The following is a 16,192-nucleotide window of genomic DNA, read 5'->3' as shown; positions in this document are numbered from 1 at the left end:
TTTCTGTCAGTGAGATGGGTCTCCTGTATGTAACAAATTGTTGGATCTTCCTTTTTAATCCATTTTGTCAAGCGGTGCCTTTTGATGGGTAAATTAAGTCTGTTAACATTAAGTGTTAGTAGTGATAGGTATGTGGTGATTCCTGTCATTTAGTTGTCTCAGTTTGAAGGTTTGACTGTGTGTATCTAAGTTGAGGTTACTCTCTACTGTCTTCTTTTTTCTTTTCCTGTAGTTTGGTGCTGCCTGTCCTTTCATGGTTATGTTGGGTTTCACTTTCTGTCTGCAGAATCCCTTGCAGAATCTTTTGTAGTGGTGGGTTTGTGGTCACATATTGTTTTAGTTTCTGCTTATCATGGAAGACTTTTATTGCTCCATCTATTTTGAATGATAGTTTTGCTGTGTAGAGTATCCTAGGATTGATGTTATTTTCCTTCAGTGCCCGGAAGATCTCACCCTATGCTCTTCTTGTGTTTAATGTTTCTGTTGAGAATTCTGCTGTGATTTTGATGGGTTTATGTTACTTGTTTTTTCTCTCTTACAGCCTTCAATATTCTTTCCCTAGTTTCTGAATCTGTTGTTTTAATGATGATATGCTGTGGGGTAGTTCTATTTTGATCTGGTCTGTTTGGGGTTCTGAAGGCCTCTTGCATTTGTATGGGAATATCTTTCTCTAGATTTAGGAAATTTTCTGTTATTATTTTGTTGAATATATTATGCATTCCCTTTGCTTGCCCCTCTTCCCCTTCTTTGATGCCCATGATTCTCAAGTTTGGTCTTTTGATGGAGTTGCTGTGTTCTTGCATTTTCTTTTCACAGATCTTGAGTTGTTTAATAGTTCTTCAGTTCTTCCTTTAATTACCATTTCATCTCGAGTTCTGAGATTCTGTGTTCTGCTTGTTTTATTCTGCTGGATTGCCTTCCATTTTGTTTTGCAGTTCTGTTTTGTTCTTTTTTCTGAGGTGTTCCATATCCTGGGTGGTTTCCTCTTTAATGTTGTCTATTTTTGTCCTGAGTTCATTTATCTCTTTATTGATTGTGTTTGCTTTTTTCACTTGGTGTTTTTACTGTGCTTCTATGTTTCCTTTATTTCTTCTTTTGCTTTTTCAAATTCTCTATTTTTGTTGTCTTGGAATTTCTTGAGTGTCTCCTGTACATTTTGGTTGACCCTATCCAGTATGTTTTCTATAAAATTCTCATTGAATACCTTTAGAATGTCTACTTTTAAATTGTTCTTTTTGCTTCATTGGGTTCTTTGGCATAGTTTATCTTCATTTTGTTGGAGTCTGGATCTGAGTATCTGTTTTCTTCATTTCCTTCTGGTTCCTGTACTAATTTTTTGCTGTGGGGAAACTGGTTTCCCTGTTTTTTCTGAATTCCTGTCATTTCCCTTGGTGTTGCTATTGTCCCTCTACTGTGTGCAATTAAGTATTTTCTGGCTTGTAATAATAGCACTAGTGGTATTTAGAATGTAAAGGTGAGAGGGGATGGAAAGAAGTTAGAGGAAAAAGGAAAAACAAATAATCAAGTAGAAAAAAAAAGAAAGAAACTAACAAAGAAAACTTTCAAAGATATAAACATGGAGAGACAGTGTACTAATCAACTGAAAGCTGAAAAGGCATTAGAGAGACAGAGAGGATTGAAAATAAAAAATAAAAAGAATAAAGATAAGAGTAAAAATAAAAAATAAGTAGTGAAAGAAAAAATATATATAAAAAAGGAAAAGAAACGAAAAGAAAAGAAACAATAATAAATAGAAAATTAAAAAAAAAAACCTCCAAGTTGAAATGCAATAAAGTTTCAGACTTAATAATTTTGATGTTCGTCCCTCAGCCTCCAATCCTGGAGATGGTGCCTCAGATGTTCTTCTGTAGTTGTCTCATCAACAGGGAAACATAAAGTAAAACAAAACCACACAAAACACACACACACACACACACACACACACACACACACACACACACACACACACAGAAAATCCACCAAGTGTCCCAAATTTAATGCAATACAATTTCAGTAAGTTTTTCAGCATGCAGGTGTAGTTCAGTTGTTTTCTCATCAAAGGTAGGGAGAGAGAAAAAAGTTTGGAGACAGGTCTGTGAATGGCTCTCTATGACTGTAGCTTGCCTGCCTGCTGCTGTCAGCCTGCTCTTGCTGGCGCCATTATTTATGCAGATCTCAGGGGTTTGCTTAGCACTCACCTGGCCCTGCAGGCTTTGTTTACTCTGAGTTCTCCTGTGCACAATCTGCAGCTACAAGCTTTCCTCTTTCCAAGCACACTGGGGGAGGTGACACTGCAGCAACTTTCTCAGGCCTGAGTGTTTATTTGCAGTCCATGTGGGAGGTGGGTCTTCCCCCCTCACCCATGGAGTTTTTCTCCCTCTGTCCTCTCACAAGCTTTCCAGTTCCTGGTTGCTGGGCGCGTGGCTCCACTCCCACCCTCTCTGGCCAGGCACAGCTTGCTTATTTACAGTTCCGTGAGGGATTTTCTTTCCCCTCTCTTTGGTGCTCAGGATGCCCCACCCTCTTTGCAATGTGTCTTTATTGCTCTTATTGCTTATTACTCAGTTTCTCTTTTTTCCCTGGGTGGGGGTCGGTCTGTCCAGGGGGCTATGCTGATCTGGCCCAGGGTTGTTTGTGGGAGTACCGCGTGCCGCTTAGCTCACCTTATCTGTGTCTTCCCTAGCCATTTGGGTGCAGGTATCTGGTGGCCCGGAGGCCCTCCTGGTTTCTCCATTTTACGTGAAGTGGAGATTCTCTGAGGTGTGGAGGGGTCAAAGTTTTGCCTCTTCTCGGTGGCCTTGCCTGCAAGGTGTGTCTCCAGTGTCTCTCCAAGATTTCACTTTAGAAGGCACGTTTTCTGCTTCCTCCCTCGAGCCGCCATCTTGGAATCTGCCCCATGTAATTTTTTAAAATTAAAAAATGTTCATAAAATGTTCCTGGGGAGGGAGGCCATGTCCTCTGTGCACGTTGGCTTTTGTTTTCCCTTCAGCTGGGGATTCAACAGTCTTTGCTGAACTTGGGCAAAGGTAGCAATGATGGCAGAGATAAGACTTGGCTTTAGGTGGCTGTCCTGGGAATCTGGTGGTGCTTCTCTGAGAGCTAATTAAAGAAAACTTTCAGAACGTCTTCTGACTGGTTAACCAGCTAGTGCCTATCAGTAAGGAAGAGCACACTGTGACACGAGGGATGCCTGAGGAGCACTTAGTCTTGGGTAATGAATTTTACAGAGTCATAGTTAGAAGTTTGTCTTGTGATAAATTAAATGGATCACAATTAGTATCTGTGGCCTTACTGTGTACCAAACTCAATATTTTGTTACAGAGTAACAAAATTCAGAGTGACTGATTCTGAATACTATATAAAAATCAAAGGTGGGTTTGTATACCTTGGAGTCTCACCTGCTAGGTTAGTTCACAGTCATAACTCTTTCATATCAAGCTCCTGGTCTTTCTTTTTTGTGGTGCTGGGGTTTGAACTCAGAGTCTTGTACTCACTAAGCAGACATTCTACCACTTGAGCCAAGCACCATCTAGCCCAAGGTTCAAGACTTTTGCAGAGTCACAAGATAATAGGGTTGGTGGATACACGTTCAAGGCTAAAGAGAGTCTTTAAGGGATCACCTTTGAATTTATTTATATAAAGGGTCCAAACAGCTCATAATGGGAACATTGTCCCTCACTGCCTCAAATAATTTAAAAAATTATTTCATGTATGTGAGACATTTCTAAACTATACATTTAGTGAGGGAATGATTTTTTACCAGGATTTTATTTATTTATTTATTTTGAGACATATGTAGTTTCTTGGTTTGTAGACCAGACTGGTCTTGAACTCACTATTATAACACAGGCTAGGCTCATATTCAGGATCATAGTGTCAAAACTTCCTGAGTAGTAGGATTACAGATGTGTATTACCATCCCCAGTTTATGATTTAATTTTCTTCAGTACTTACTCACATGACTTATAGTCATACATTAGATTTTAATTTAATTTTGTCATCTGTTTTCTGTGCTACAATGTTCACTGCATGAAGGAAATTGCTTCTTCATTCTTACTATAGGGTCAGTATTGCAATGGTGCCTGCCCTTGAGTAGACTCTCAATAAACATTGTTGTTTAAAGAAATGGCTTTACACTTTCTCAATCTTTTTTCTCATACTCTCTTTTCATTTCAATTTCACTTATTTCAGTGCCTGGCACAGTGTTAGCACTTTACTGTCAATCAAGTAGAGGATTTGAAAGTATTGCTACTTTCTGCTCTGTAAAATAGGGGTGGAAGAGGGTGTTATTCTAATATTTCAGTGAGAGAATATTTGGGTAGCAGAAACAAAAATCCTAACTCAAGACTCAATGAAGTTATTGCAAACACACACACACAGACACACACATACACACACACACACACACACACACACACACACAGAAAATCAGGAGTATCATATATAAACCAAGGACAGAAAGCGCTAATTCCAGGAACTGGGAAAAGGACAACATCCAAGGATGCTATTTTTTCTCTTTTGATCTCTTTTTCATCCTATTTGTTCTTTCTTCACATTTGCAAACCAAGCACCCTACCTCTTGAGCCACAACTTCAGCCTATTTTTGCTCTGGTTATTTTGGAGATGAGATCTCATTAATTGTTTTCCCAGGCTGGCCTTGAACCACGATTCTTCTGATCTCAGACTCTCAAGTAGCTAGGATTACAGGTGTGAGCCACCTGAGCCCCTTCTGTTTGTTTTCTTTTTGCTGTCTTTCCCTACCTTGTCATGTATATTATCAAAGATGGCTTCTCTAAGCTTCGAGCTTAACTCCTAAGGCAAATTAGTATGTTTGAAGTTGAAGACTAACCTGACTTTTTGCAGGAATTCAGAAAGGGTTATAAATTACAAGCATGGAAAGAAGTCTATTCTAGTATTTGTGGGGAGTTAATTCCCAGAAAAGAGGGGGAAAGCTGGTCAGATACTCCAAAGGTTTTTTTTTTCTTCAGGAGTTAGATAGTCATGGTGTTTCCTTTTAGATATCCCAAAGGAATGAGCCATGAATTGGGACAAAATTGAATTATTTATGTAGTCTAGATCTTTTCTACTAAGTGATGTATTTTAGCAGGTGGATAGTCTTTCCTTTATATTATCTCAGTAGTGGAAATCTTATTGATAACTTCTGAACTTCATTTGAGAAAAAAGCTTGTACAGATGTGGCTGTCTTCCAAACCAGATATCAGAAGTCAGAGGAAGTTTAAAAGGCATTTATATCATGACTTTTAAGAGTTTCAATGGAAAGAATGAGCCTAAGTGTAATTATTTATCATTATGAGGTGGTGTTCTGTTAGAAATATAGCAATCTAGAATCTTTCTGTGGAGTTTGTATTTACTTTTTGTTTCCATTGAGTGAAATACTTTAATCTTATTCAACTTGCATGGAGACACTGAGAGAGAGAGAGAGAGAGAGAGAGAGAGAGAGAGAGAGAGAGAGAGGAGAGAGAGATTGCAGAAGAAAGGAGAAAGCAAGGCAGCTTGGGCACTTGTTTTGTTCATCTACTAACATGACTTATTTAATATCTTTACACTTCGGTTTCTCAATGATAAACAACAAATAGTGAAAGAACTAAGTCATTAGATCATTATGAAGAACATTTTAAGAATACTTACTGCGGAACTAAGCACATTGAATTTCAATTATTCACTATTATGAAAGAGATCATAGGTGGGTAAGGACCTTAAAAACCTTGGGTGTTGAAAGAACTTGAGAAATTTGGACTGGGTTTCAATCCTTGCTCTGGTGGGGTGGATAATCCCTTTTCAATATCCTTGGGGACTCACAAAAAACTCACATTTCTCTGTGACAACATTTTTTTTTTATACTGGGGTTGAACTCAAGGCCTTATGCTTGCTAGGCAGGTGATCTACTTGAACCATGCCTCCAGTCCTTCTGCGGCAACTTTTGATTCCAGACTTGTAAACAGTGTAAAGGGGAAAAAAGGTAAGAACCCAGGGCTTCACTTGAAGACATGTAGAACCTTGTGGTATTTAACACATAAGTATAAATTTTCCAGTACTACTGACCTAGACATAGTTCCATTACTTGGAGAATCTATAACTACTTTTCATCAAGACTTAGAACTCTGAGAATTTGATAGCACCAACAAGAACACTACAGGGAGGGCATTACCGATGAGTTTACACTTATGAGCAGGTTGAAAGATTCAGAGCCCGTGTGCTTGCTTATAATCTATACCTACAGATCTTAATGTAGAAAAGTGACTAGTTTTTTTTTATATGCCACAACTTGTACAGAAGTAGGCATTTTGTCACCTTTTTATTTTTATTTATTTATTTTATTTTTTTATTTTTTCATTTTTCTTTTATTATTCATATGTTGTCACCTTTTTAAAAATAGACTTTTATAGTTATGTGATAGAAGAAAGATGATCTTCCATTCTGTTATTTAATTATATCAACTGCTTTAGAATTCAACTTAGATTTGAAAGCTTTATTCTGTGGAATGACAAGAATATTTTCCTATGGTTTGTTTTGTATTCCTCACCACTGCTGTTGACAGATACTAAACTTCAAGGTCTAGGCAATTCCTCTTAGCAGAACTGAATTTTATTTACTGTCCTTTGTCAAGATAAAATTTCTCCTCCAAAAACTGCTATGTATTTAGAAAAAATTAAAAATACCACTGGTAATTTATGCATCATTTTGCTGGGCAAGAATTAACCTTTTTCTTTAAGAGCTTATCAGCTTCTGTTGAAACTAAAAATGGCACTAAGACATGTATCATGAAGAATTTAAAGAAAATGTAATACTTAAAAAATCTAGTGTATTTAAACTCAGCATGGCACATTATAAGATTCTCCATTTTACCTAGGGACAGCAGATAAGTATTCTGGATGGAAGTATTTAAAGTGAGAGATTGTGTGGTTTAAATTTTATGAGAAGAGATTGTATTTTAGATTTACTTTCTTAGGATCAAATAGCAGTTTTTAAAAGTTCCCCTTCATTCTGAAGCTGAAGGTGGAGCCCTCGTGCTGTGTCCAAGATGCATCCTCTGTAGCAAGTCTTCCAAACATGTATATGTTTATGCAGTTCTCAAAAGCACACAGCGCAGTCCAGAAAAAAAATGTCGCTTGTGTTTTAACTCCTGGCTTACCTCCTTGGAAAGCTTATGAAGGAGGCTGGATAAATGGGATTTAACAGGATAATGGAAGAATAAGCCACAAGCCCTGTGAAGAGTTGGAAGCTGAGGCTTTTTGCAGTGTCCTGGAGGATGAAAAGAAAATGTCATTGTTTGTCTATGTTTGTATGGAGACATTGGCAGGGATCATGCCAGTTTCATCATTGGTAGAATGAGTGGTTCTGTTGCTGTTTCCTGTTCCTTTCCCCTTAGGACATTCTATGAGTCTAAGGTTTTGAAGAAATGTAACTGCCCATCCTTCCAGTCCAAGAGCAGGGGAAGAAAAGAGGTAAAAAAGGTAATAGCTGTCAAATCCCTACTGTGTGCTGAGAACTTCGCAAGTATTCTCCCATTTTCTTTCTAACCACATCCTGCAAGGGGGATTTTATTACTAACATTTTTTTAAATAGATGGAGACATTTGAGGTCAGTAGCATTAAGTATTTTGTACATTCTGAAGAGAGCAGAGTTGCGTTTTGGACTCAGCTCAGTCCAACTCCAATTTTGGGGCTGTTTTCATTGCAATCAAGGCTTTGTGTACATTTGCAATAGAAAATGTAGACAACAGTGTTTTCCTGAAGTGAATGTAGAGTCTGAATTAAAAATATGTAGCTTGAATTTGAATTCTATTGAAATGTTATTTTTCACCCATCAGCATGGCAAAAATAACATTGTTTTGACAAAAGTGTTTCTGAAGAGGCACTGACATGCTATGCATGGATTTTCTATTTCACATATTTGAGAAACATTTAGGGCATTATTCATGATATTATTGCAAATACCACTGCTTAATTTTTTTTAATTCAGTTTCCCTTTTGGTATAGTGCCGTAATTAGAGATTGAATCAATAGAAGGATTCGCAAATGGTTTTGTCTAGTGTTTTTATGTTTCAGAAAATCCTTAGTCTTTTTGGAATTTAACTAGAGATAAGATGGATCCAGTTTTCCAAATAGCTAGTTGATTCCCCTAACACTCTTTATTTACACAATTTTCCTTACTGATTTAAAATGCTTTTTAACATATACAAAGTTTCTGTATGCATTTGGGCGTATTTTGGCATTTTCTCTTCATGGGCTGCTATTATATTGCTTTAATTATTATGATATATGATATAGTGTGTTCATTCTTTTTTGTGGGGGGGTCAACTCCATTTAATTAATGATTAATTCTGCTTTTTTAAAAGATATGTTTCCTGACTATTCTGTTTTTGAATCTACTTTTAAAATTTATTTAACTTTAAAAATTATTTTTAATTGACAGACAATAGTTACACATATTTATGGAGGACAGGGTGGTAGTATCACGTGTAATGATTAACACAGGATATTTAGATTATACGCCATCTCAAACGCTTACCATTTCTTTATGATAAGAACATCTCTTCTAGGTGTCTTGATATGTACAATACACATACCAACCATAATAGCTTTCTGTGTAGCAGTACACCAGGACTTATTCCTTTTACCTAGTTGTATTTTTGTACCTGTTAAACAATCTCTCCCCAACCCTTTCTCTCTTATCCTCCCCAGCCTCCTGTACTTCTATGAACTCATAAACTCAGCTTTTTTTTTTTTGTGGGACTGAGGTTTGAACTCAGGGCTTTATGATTGCAAAGCAGGTGCTTTACCATTTGAGCTACACCTCCAGTCCATTTGGTACTGGTTATTTTGGAGATAGGGTCTTGCAAACTATTTCTCTGGGCTGGCCTTAAACCAAGATCCTTCTGATCTCAGCCTGTCTAATACTAGGATTAAACCTGGCATGAGCTCAGGTTTTTATGACTCAACATCTGAGTGAGCTCATGAAATGCCTGTCTTCCTCTGGCTTATTTCACTTAGCAGTATAATCTCTAGATTTCCTGACATTTACAGATTAAAGAGAAACAACACCGATACCTTGCATTTATAGGTTAATGATAATATGATACTAACACTTCCTGTTAAGAATATCATATGCCTTTATTCATCTTTTTAATTCCTTCAAGAGCATTTAAATTTTTTCTTTATTTAGATCTTGTGAATTTCTTATAATATCTATTCTTGAGTAAATTTTTATTACGGTTTCTTTGACCATGTTTTTGTTTTATTATTCATTCTACATTGTCATTATTTGAAAGTATGAAAGTTATCAATTTTTACAATACTAAATTTATATAAGCTACTTACTTGTATTTGGTTTTTTGGTAACTCTTTTAGTTGAAATCTTGGGTTTTTCTAATATACAATTATATCATCTTCAGATTTTAAATAACTAAATAAAATTTTGCTCCTGTATTTGTACTAAATAATACTTTCAGAATAATGTCAACCAATTGTAGTGAGGGATGACAGTCATCTGTTTTTTTTTCTGTAAATAGTTTTCTAATGCTAAACCACATCTGCATTTAGAGATCCACCCCAACTGGTTATTATTTTAATATATCACTGGATTCATTTAGTTAATGACTTTTATTCTCTCAAATGAAACTGTTTATGATGTTCTTTTTATTATGTTTTGATTTAGTTTAATATCAAAATTATTATTGTTTCATAAAGTGAGCTGTGAATTTTTGAATCTTTTTCTGTGATCTGAAACTGTAATAACCATTTTGTGCAATGGTGTACCAGAGCTTATACATTCTGTCCGGCTGTACCTGTTACAGGTTTCACTGCTTTGAAAAGGAAATTCTTCTGTTAAAATTTCTTATGTATTCCAGGGTCAATTGTTAAAAAGTACGTACAAAGAGAACAATCCATTTTATTTGGAGTTGTTTTTCTTCATTTACTGAGATGATGTTACAGATTTTCTCTTTATTTGAACATGGTGAATTATATCCACTGATTTTGAAATGTTAAACTAAACTTGTATACCTTGGATAAATTCTTTTAACCAATATGTATTGTTCTTTTTACATACAGCTGAAAGCAATTTGATTTTTTTAAAAGTTAAATAGCATTCACATATGTGTTTTTGAGGAATGTTGATATATCTTCTTCAAGTTTTGCTATTATTATGACTATGCCACTCCCATAAAACAATTGAGGAATGATTTTACCTCCACTATTTTATGATAGAATTAGTGGAAGATTTATGTTTTTTTCCCTTAAATGTGTGATAGACTGTATAAACGACACTGTATGAATAGCACTCTATGGATCTGTAGTTTGGGGTGATGGTCAATAACCAGTCAGTTTTTTAATAGAACTATTCATATTTTCAATTTCATTTTGTATGATCCATGAATGCTCATTTTCAGAGAATTTGTTCACTTAATCTCAGTTTTCAAATTTATCGACATGAAATTGTTTATAGTACTGTTTCATTGCCTCTTTAGTTTTTTTGGGGGGGTGGTATTGAGGTTTGCTAGGTAGGTGGTCTATCACTTGAGATTGCCACCCCCAGCTCTAATTTTAGTTTTAATGTTTATTTCCACCTCAAATTTGAAAAATTCTCTCAGAACATATTGTTTTACTATACTTTAAATTTTGTTTTGTATTTAAATACAATTTTAATTTTAGTATACTTTTGATTTACAGAAAATCTTCAAGGACACTAAGAGTTCCCCTACACACTTATCCGGTGTTTCTTATTGTTAAACTTTTACACTGCTGTGGTTCATCTACTCACAACGAAGGAGCCAACCTCAGAAGATTATTGTTGCCTGAGCTGTAGACTTCCTGTGCCATCTTCTTCCTCTTCCAAGATCCCATTCAGAATACCGTATTATGTCTTTCCTTGGCCCCTCTGGTTTGTGGAAATTCTCATATTTTCTTGTTTTGGATGACCTTAAAAGGCTTGAGGTCAGGTATTTTTGAAGATTCCCTTGATTTGAGTTTGTTTGAAGTTTTTTTTTTCTCTCATGATAAGCATATGATTATGGAAGGAAGAGCCCAGAAGTGAGGTCCCATTCTCATAAAAAGAACAAATTATCAAAACAATTTATCACTTCATGTTAATCACTTGACCTGGGTGAGGTAGTGCTGCTCAGGGCCTCTAGTGGACAGTTACTTTTTTCTCCTGACCACACCTATATTCTTCAGAAGTCCTTAGGGAAGCCCACTTAAGGGGTGTGGAGTTCAGCTGCTCAAGGGGGCAGTGTCCACGTAAACTATTTGGAATTCTGTATGGAAATTCTGTTTCTCTTAGGGAAATTTGTTTTGTCTCTGGGTGCAGTGTCTCCCTGTGTCATTATTGGGGAAGGTGGCTATGGAGTACCCCTCTTCTGTCTTTCTTGAATGACCTTTTACTTGGACTCTTCTGTCAATCTAACTCTATTTTCTCTTTGCTTTTTAAAACTTCTTCAATGTTTGATTCATGGATGGAATGATTTTCTGTTTTCCAATACCAGTCAAGATTTAGAAAATAGATGTTTGCTGTTATTTCAATAAGACATTTACAGAAAGAAAAACTGTATGTATGAGATTATTTTACCATCTTGAATCAGAGAGTTAATGTATTTCCAACAATTTAAAATGCCAGAATGGTGGAGGGGGTGAATTCAAGTATGATGTATTTGATACATTGCAAGAACTTTTGTAAATGCCACAATGTACCCCCACTCAGCACAACAATAAAAAAACCAAATGCTATGTAATATACAGATGAAAATGATAAGTAATGCACTTTCTCTTTTAGGTGCCATTAAGAAAACTGATTTTGCTGGGTGTGTTGGTGCAGGCCTGTAATCCTAGAGCTTGGGAGACTGAGGCAGGAGGATCACAAATTTGAGATCAGTCTGGGCAACTTACTGACCTCCAGGCCAGCCTGGGTTATATAGCAAGGCTCTAAAAGAAAAGAAAACATAAAGTACTGTTCTTATTTAATATTGCAGGAATGGAGGAAGTGGTTCTTACACCTGATGTAGCTGCAAACCACTTGAACCCTCTTATAAATGAAAATAAAATAAATAAAAGAATTTTATTTTATGTAACCATTGTTATTTTGTAAGTAACTTAGAGAGCCCTCTATTCCTTCCTCCTTTTGTCTTTCTCCAGCTGTTCCCCTTTTGCTCTCTTTCTCTGACTATTGCAGAAGTTTTGAACCTCAGCTGTCCTCGGAAGCAATCTTAGCAGATGTGGCTTGGTATAAACCTCATGGTATTTGAGAAGATTTGAGCCATTTTATTACCATTACTTTTTGGTCTGGTCACATTGAAGCTACTGGTCACCAAAACACAGGATAATTTATTAGCATGTGTTCCTGTAGGAACGTCAAGAATACTTCTGAATTCAAATATAGAACTGAAGAGGCTGCTAGCAGACAATGTCATAATGCTTTCTATTCACAAACCATTCTGATACGGTGTTCATGAAGTTTTAAGCATTTCTTCAGTGTGCAGTGTGTCGTGATCACACGGCTCTTGCTGTGGGTGAGAGTGAGTGACTCTGCTTTTGAATCAGCGTAACAATGAAGGCTTTTAAAAAGATGGCACAAAAATAGTAGGTACTGTTTTGGCTCTGAACAAAAATATTCCAGTGAACTCTGCTGCCATTACAAAGGCACCTGGTGAGAAACACCTGGTACTTCTCTTTTCTATTATTAAGACACTTGATGTCAGAAAATAAAACTTTTGCAATGACACACCCTAAAAAGAGGGCTATAAATCTTACATACTTAAGAGGCTCGTATGGATTTTGAGGCTACAGCCTCTATTGGCTATGCTTTTCTTTCTCACTATGATGTGTGTGGATATTTTTAATGGCTTTGACCATGAAGTATTTTTCATATGAACTTTCTACCACTCTTCAGCAACAAAAATATTAATATTTTGGTTGATTATTCTTATAAAATATTTTCCATGCCTACACTTAAGCATATGTCTAGTTTTCTAATACTATAATTTACATACTAACCATATTACTTTAGAACATGTAATTATGAACATTTTTTCATGTTCTTATTCTTTTGTTTAAAAACATTGTTATTAGTATATGAAAGTTAAACAGGGGGTTTCACTGTGACATTTCCATATATATATATATTGTACCATGGTTTGGCTCATTCTGTCCGTTATTCTCCCTTTTCCCCCATTCCGTTTTTGTGTTGTTGTTTAGAAATGTCATGTGAAGCGTTCTAGTGAATAGATGCACTGTAATTTAGTGAGCCTCATAGTATTATACTATCACAAACTGTCCTATGACAAGCACATTTGGATAGTGTATCACCCCTAATGCATCGATTGCTTTCTTAGAATAAGACTTCTAACTATGGTTAGAAATTGACATGATGTGGGGACAGTCCCGTGCACTTTAGGGTTTTCAGTAGCATCACTGGCCTCTATCCAATAGTACCTTACAACTTCCAGACAAGCCAAACTGTCTCCAGATGCTGCCAATATTACTCATCTATGAATAAAAATAAAATTATGTTATTTGCAGGAAATGGATGGATTTGGAGATCATCACGTTGAGTGAGATAAGCCAAGCTCAAAAAAGGTAAGTATTGCCTGTTCTTGCTCATTTGTGGAACCTAGATCTAAAATGATGATGTTAATAATAATAATGGGACCTAGATGTAAAAGAGAGACTAATGGGGGAATCAGTAGAACAGGGGAGAGGAAGAGGAAGGGATACTGAGTGGTCAAAGGGATCAAAGTATTATATATATTTATTTGTGTGACAAAGTAAGACATATGTACACACATACTTGTGTATACACTCATATGTATGTGTGCATATATACATCTACATATATAGTAAAATGTAAAGATTGAAAAAATAGTATTCCCTGGGAGTCCCATTGACAACTGCTAACCCAGAGTAAACTCTGTGAAACATTTTTCACATAAATTATAAGCCAGGCACTGGTGGCTCAATCCATAATCCTAGCTACTCAGGAGGCAGAGATCAGTAGGATCATGGTTCGAAGCCAGCCAAGGGCAATTAGTTCATGAGGCCTTATCTTGAAAAGCCTTTCACAAAAATAGGGCTGGTGGAGTGGCTCAAGGTGAAGGCCCTGAGTTCAAACCCCAGTACTGCAAAAAAAAAAAAAAAAAGCATGGTGTCAAGTTTCAGGTTTTAAAAAGTTCATGTGGTATTTGCACTTTTAAAAAAGTAATATGAGGATGTAAGGGAAAATTTCAAAAATCATGAAAAAATTTTTTCCTAAACCTTTCCTACAAAAGTTCTTAAGGTGGACTGGAGGTGGATCTCAGTGGTAAAACCCTTGCCTAGCATATGAAAGGCCTTGGGTTCCATCTCTAGCACCACAAAACAAATAAATAAATAAATCTTTAGGGTTCAATATGTGAAGAATACTATGGTGTTATACCTCATCTTTAAGCTGCTATGGACAATAGGGCTCAGAAATGTAGGGAGAGAGAAGACACAGCTCTCAAACTGCTTCTCCTCTTTTTGATTACATATATATATATATATATATATATATATAGATGGTCTGATTACATATATATATGCATTTGGTCGTACTGGGATTTGAACTCAGGACTTTGTTTGCTAAGCAGGAGCTTGACTACTTAAGCCACATCTCCAACCCTTTTGCTTTAGTCGTTTTTCAGATAGAGTCTCACACTTTTTGCCTAGGCTGTCTTTGAAACTGCAGTCCACCCAATCTCTGCCTTCCAAATAGCTGGGATTGCAGGTACGTACCACAAATGCCAAATGTGTTTGTTGAGGTGGGGTATTGTGAACTTTTTGCCTGAGTTGGCCTTGAACTGCACTTCTCCTGATCTCCACCTCTTGAGTAGGTCCATGTAATATTTTAAAATTTCTGATCTTACAACAATTACACATTTTGATGCACAAATATTTCCTTTTTTAGGTAGTAAATAGGACTGAATAATGTATAGATTTTGAAATTAGTTAGCAAAGACTCTGATACTGTATCTTGCTTGTTTCTAATTAGCTGATCTTGGGACACATTCATCCTCAGTTTCTGGAACTGTAAAATGGGAATAAGATGTACCATGCAGAGTTATTGGGAAAAATCAGACATTAGATATAAGGCTCTTGATAATGCTTGACATCTGCAGAGCACTCATTAGCTCTTATCCCTCCTCAAATTGAAAGTAAAATTTATTTTTCCAAGTAAATTCTGTCCCCTAGGCCATCTAAGGAGACATTTGAGTAGCTGAAGTTGTGATAGCTAGAGTAATAAATCTTATAATTGTGCAGGAGGCACCATCATAATGACTCTTTGAAACAGTGCTCTACTGGATTTGGGAAAAACACTAGAAGCTTGATTTTCTGTAATTTTAAATCTCATACATTTTGTTTTCAATTTTATATTTGGCAAATTCATAATGTATGACTGAAATGGCATGATATATATGATTTGAAATAAATAAAGATACATTGCAGCTTCTTGCCCCAAATGTCTTTACTTTTGGGGTGTAAGAGAAACATCTAATTTGGAGACTACTTACCTGGATGGTAGTTTTTGTCTTTTTCTCTTTCTGTGATTTGGAACAGAGGAAAAGAGTTATAAATTTCACTGCCTGTCAGAATCCCTACAATTCAGTGTAGCATTGCTATTTAAGAAGTTCCTCACCCTTGTAGTTTTCAATAATAGCAGGGGTATATTTTAAGTGTTCTCAACTTAGTGTTTCTTTCAAGATTGATTGAAATTGAGAGCAAAATAAAGCATTTTCCTGGGTCACAGATAGTTCCTGGGAAGATTTCATTTTCTTTTGCTTTGGAGATGGTAAGATTCTGTCTCTTTTGAAAAAATCTAAGGTATCAGGAGACAGTGGTGCCCTAATTAACTCTTTTCCTTGCCTTTTCATTTAATTTTCCTGGAAAGAGCAATACCTATAAGATAGATTGGAAGCAGGTAACATAATACCAGGTTTTAGAAGCTGGCAGATGGATTGTATATTTGTCTGTATATATTTGTGTTCTTGTGTGTATGTGTGCACACATGTGTTTATGCACTCACTTATATCAAGGGAACCAAATTCATTACTTTCCTGGTGTCTAACAGGCTGCTTACTCTGGACACTAACTCTCCATTTTCATTCTCATGCAAACCAGGTAAGGGAGAAGAGAATTTTGGTTCCTCTCATGGCAAAAAACCAAAA

At 36.1% G+C, this 16,192-nt stretch overlaps 1 long non-coding RNA gene across 5 annotated transcripts in view; it reads left to right on the top strand.

Annotated features, from left to right (window-relative positions):
• Positions 1–16,192, top strand: part of LOC141418002 (uncharacterized) — a 187,748-nt gene that overhangs the window by 128,291 nt on the left and 43,265 nt on the right. For 4 of the 5 annotated variants that reach the window (XR_012442626.1, XR_012442625.1, XR_012442622.1 and 1 more), the window contains exons 2-3: positions 13,533–13,589; positions 14,661–14,754. This is a non-coding gene — a long non-coding RNA (uncharacterized lncRNA). Of the gene's footprint in view, positions 1–7,390; positions 7,476–13,532; positions 13,590–14,660; positions 14,755–16,192 lie in introns of all 5 variants that reach the window. The other variant, XR_012442624.1, reaches the window with a different exon arrangement.

This window comes from Castor canadensis, chromosome 16 (assembly GCF_047511655.1).
Source record: "Castor canadensis chromosome 16, mCasCan1.hap1v2, whole genome shotgun sequence".
Lineage (NCBI taxonomy): Eukaryota > Metazoa > Chordata > Mammalia > Rodentia > Castoridae > Castor > Castor canadensis.
The sequence above is the reverse complement of the archived record's forward strand: the minus strand, read 5'-3'. Positions and strand labels throughout refer to the sequence as shown.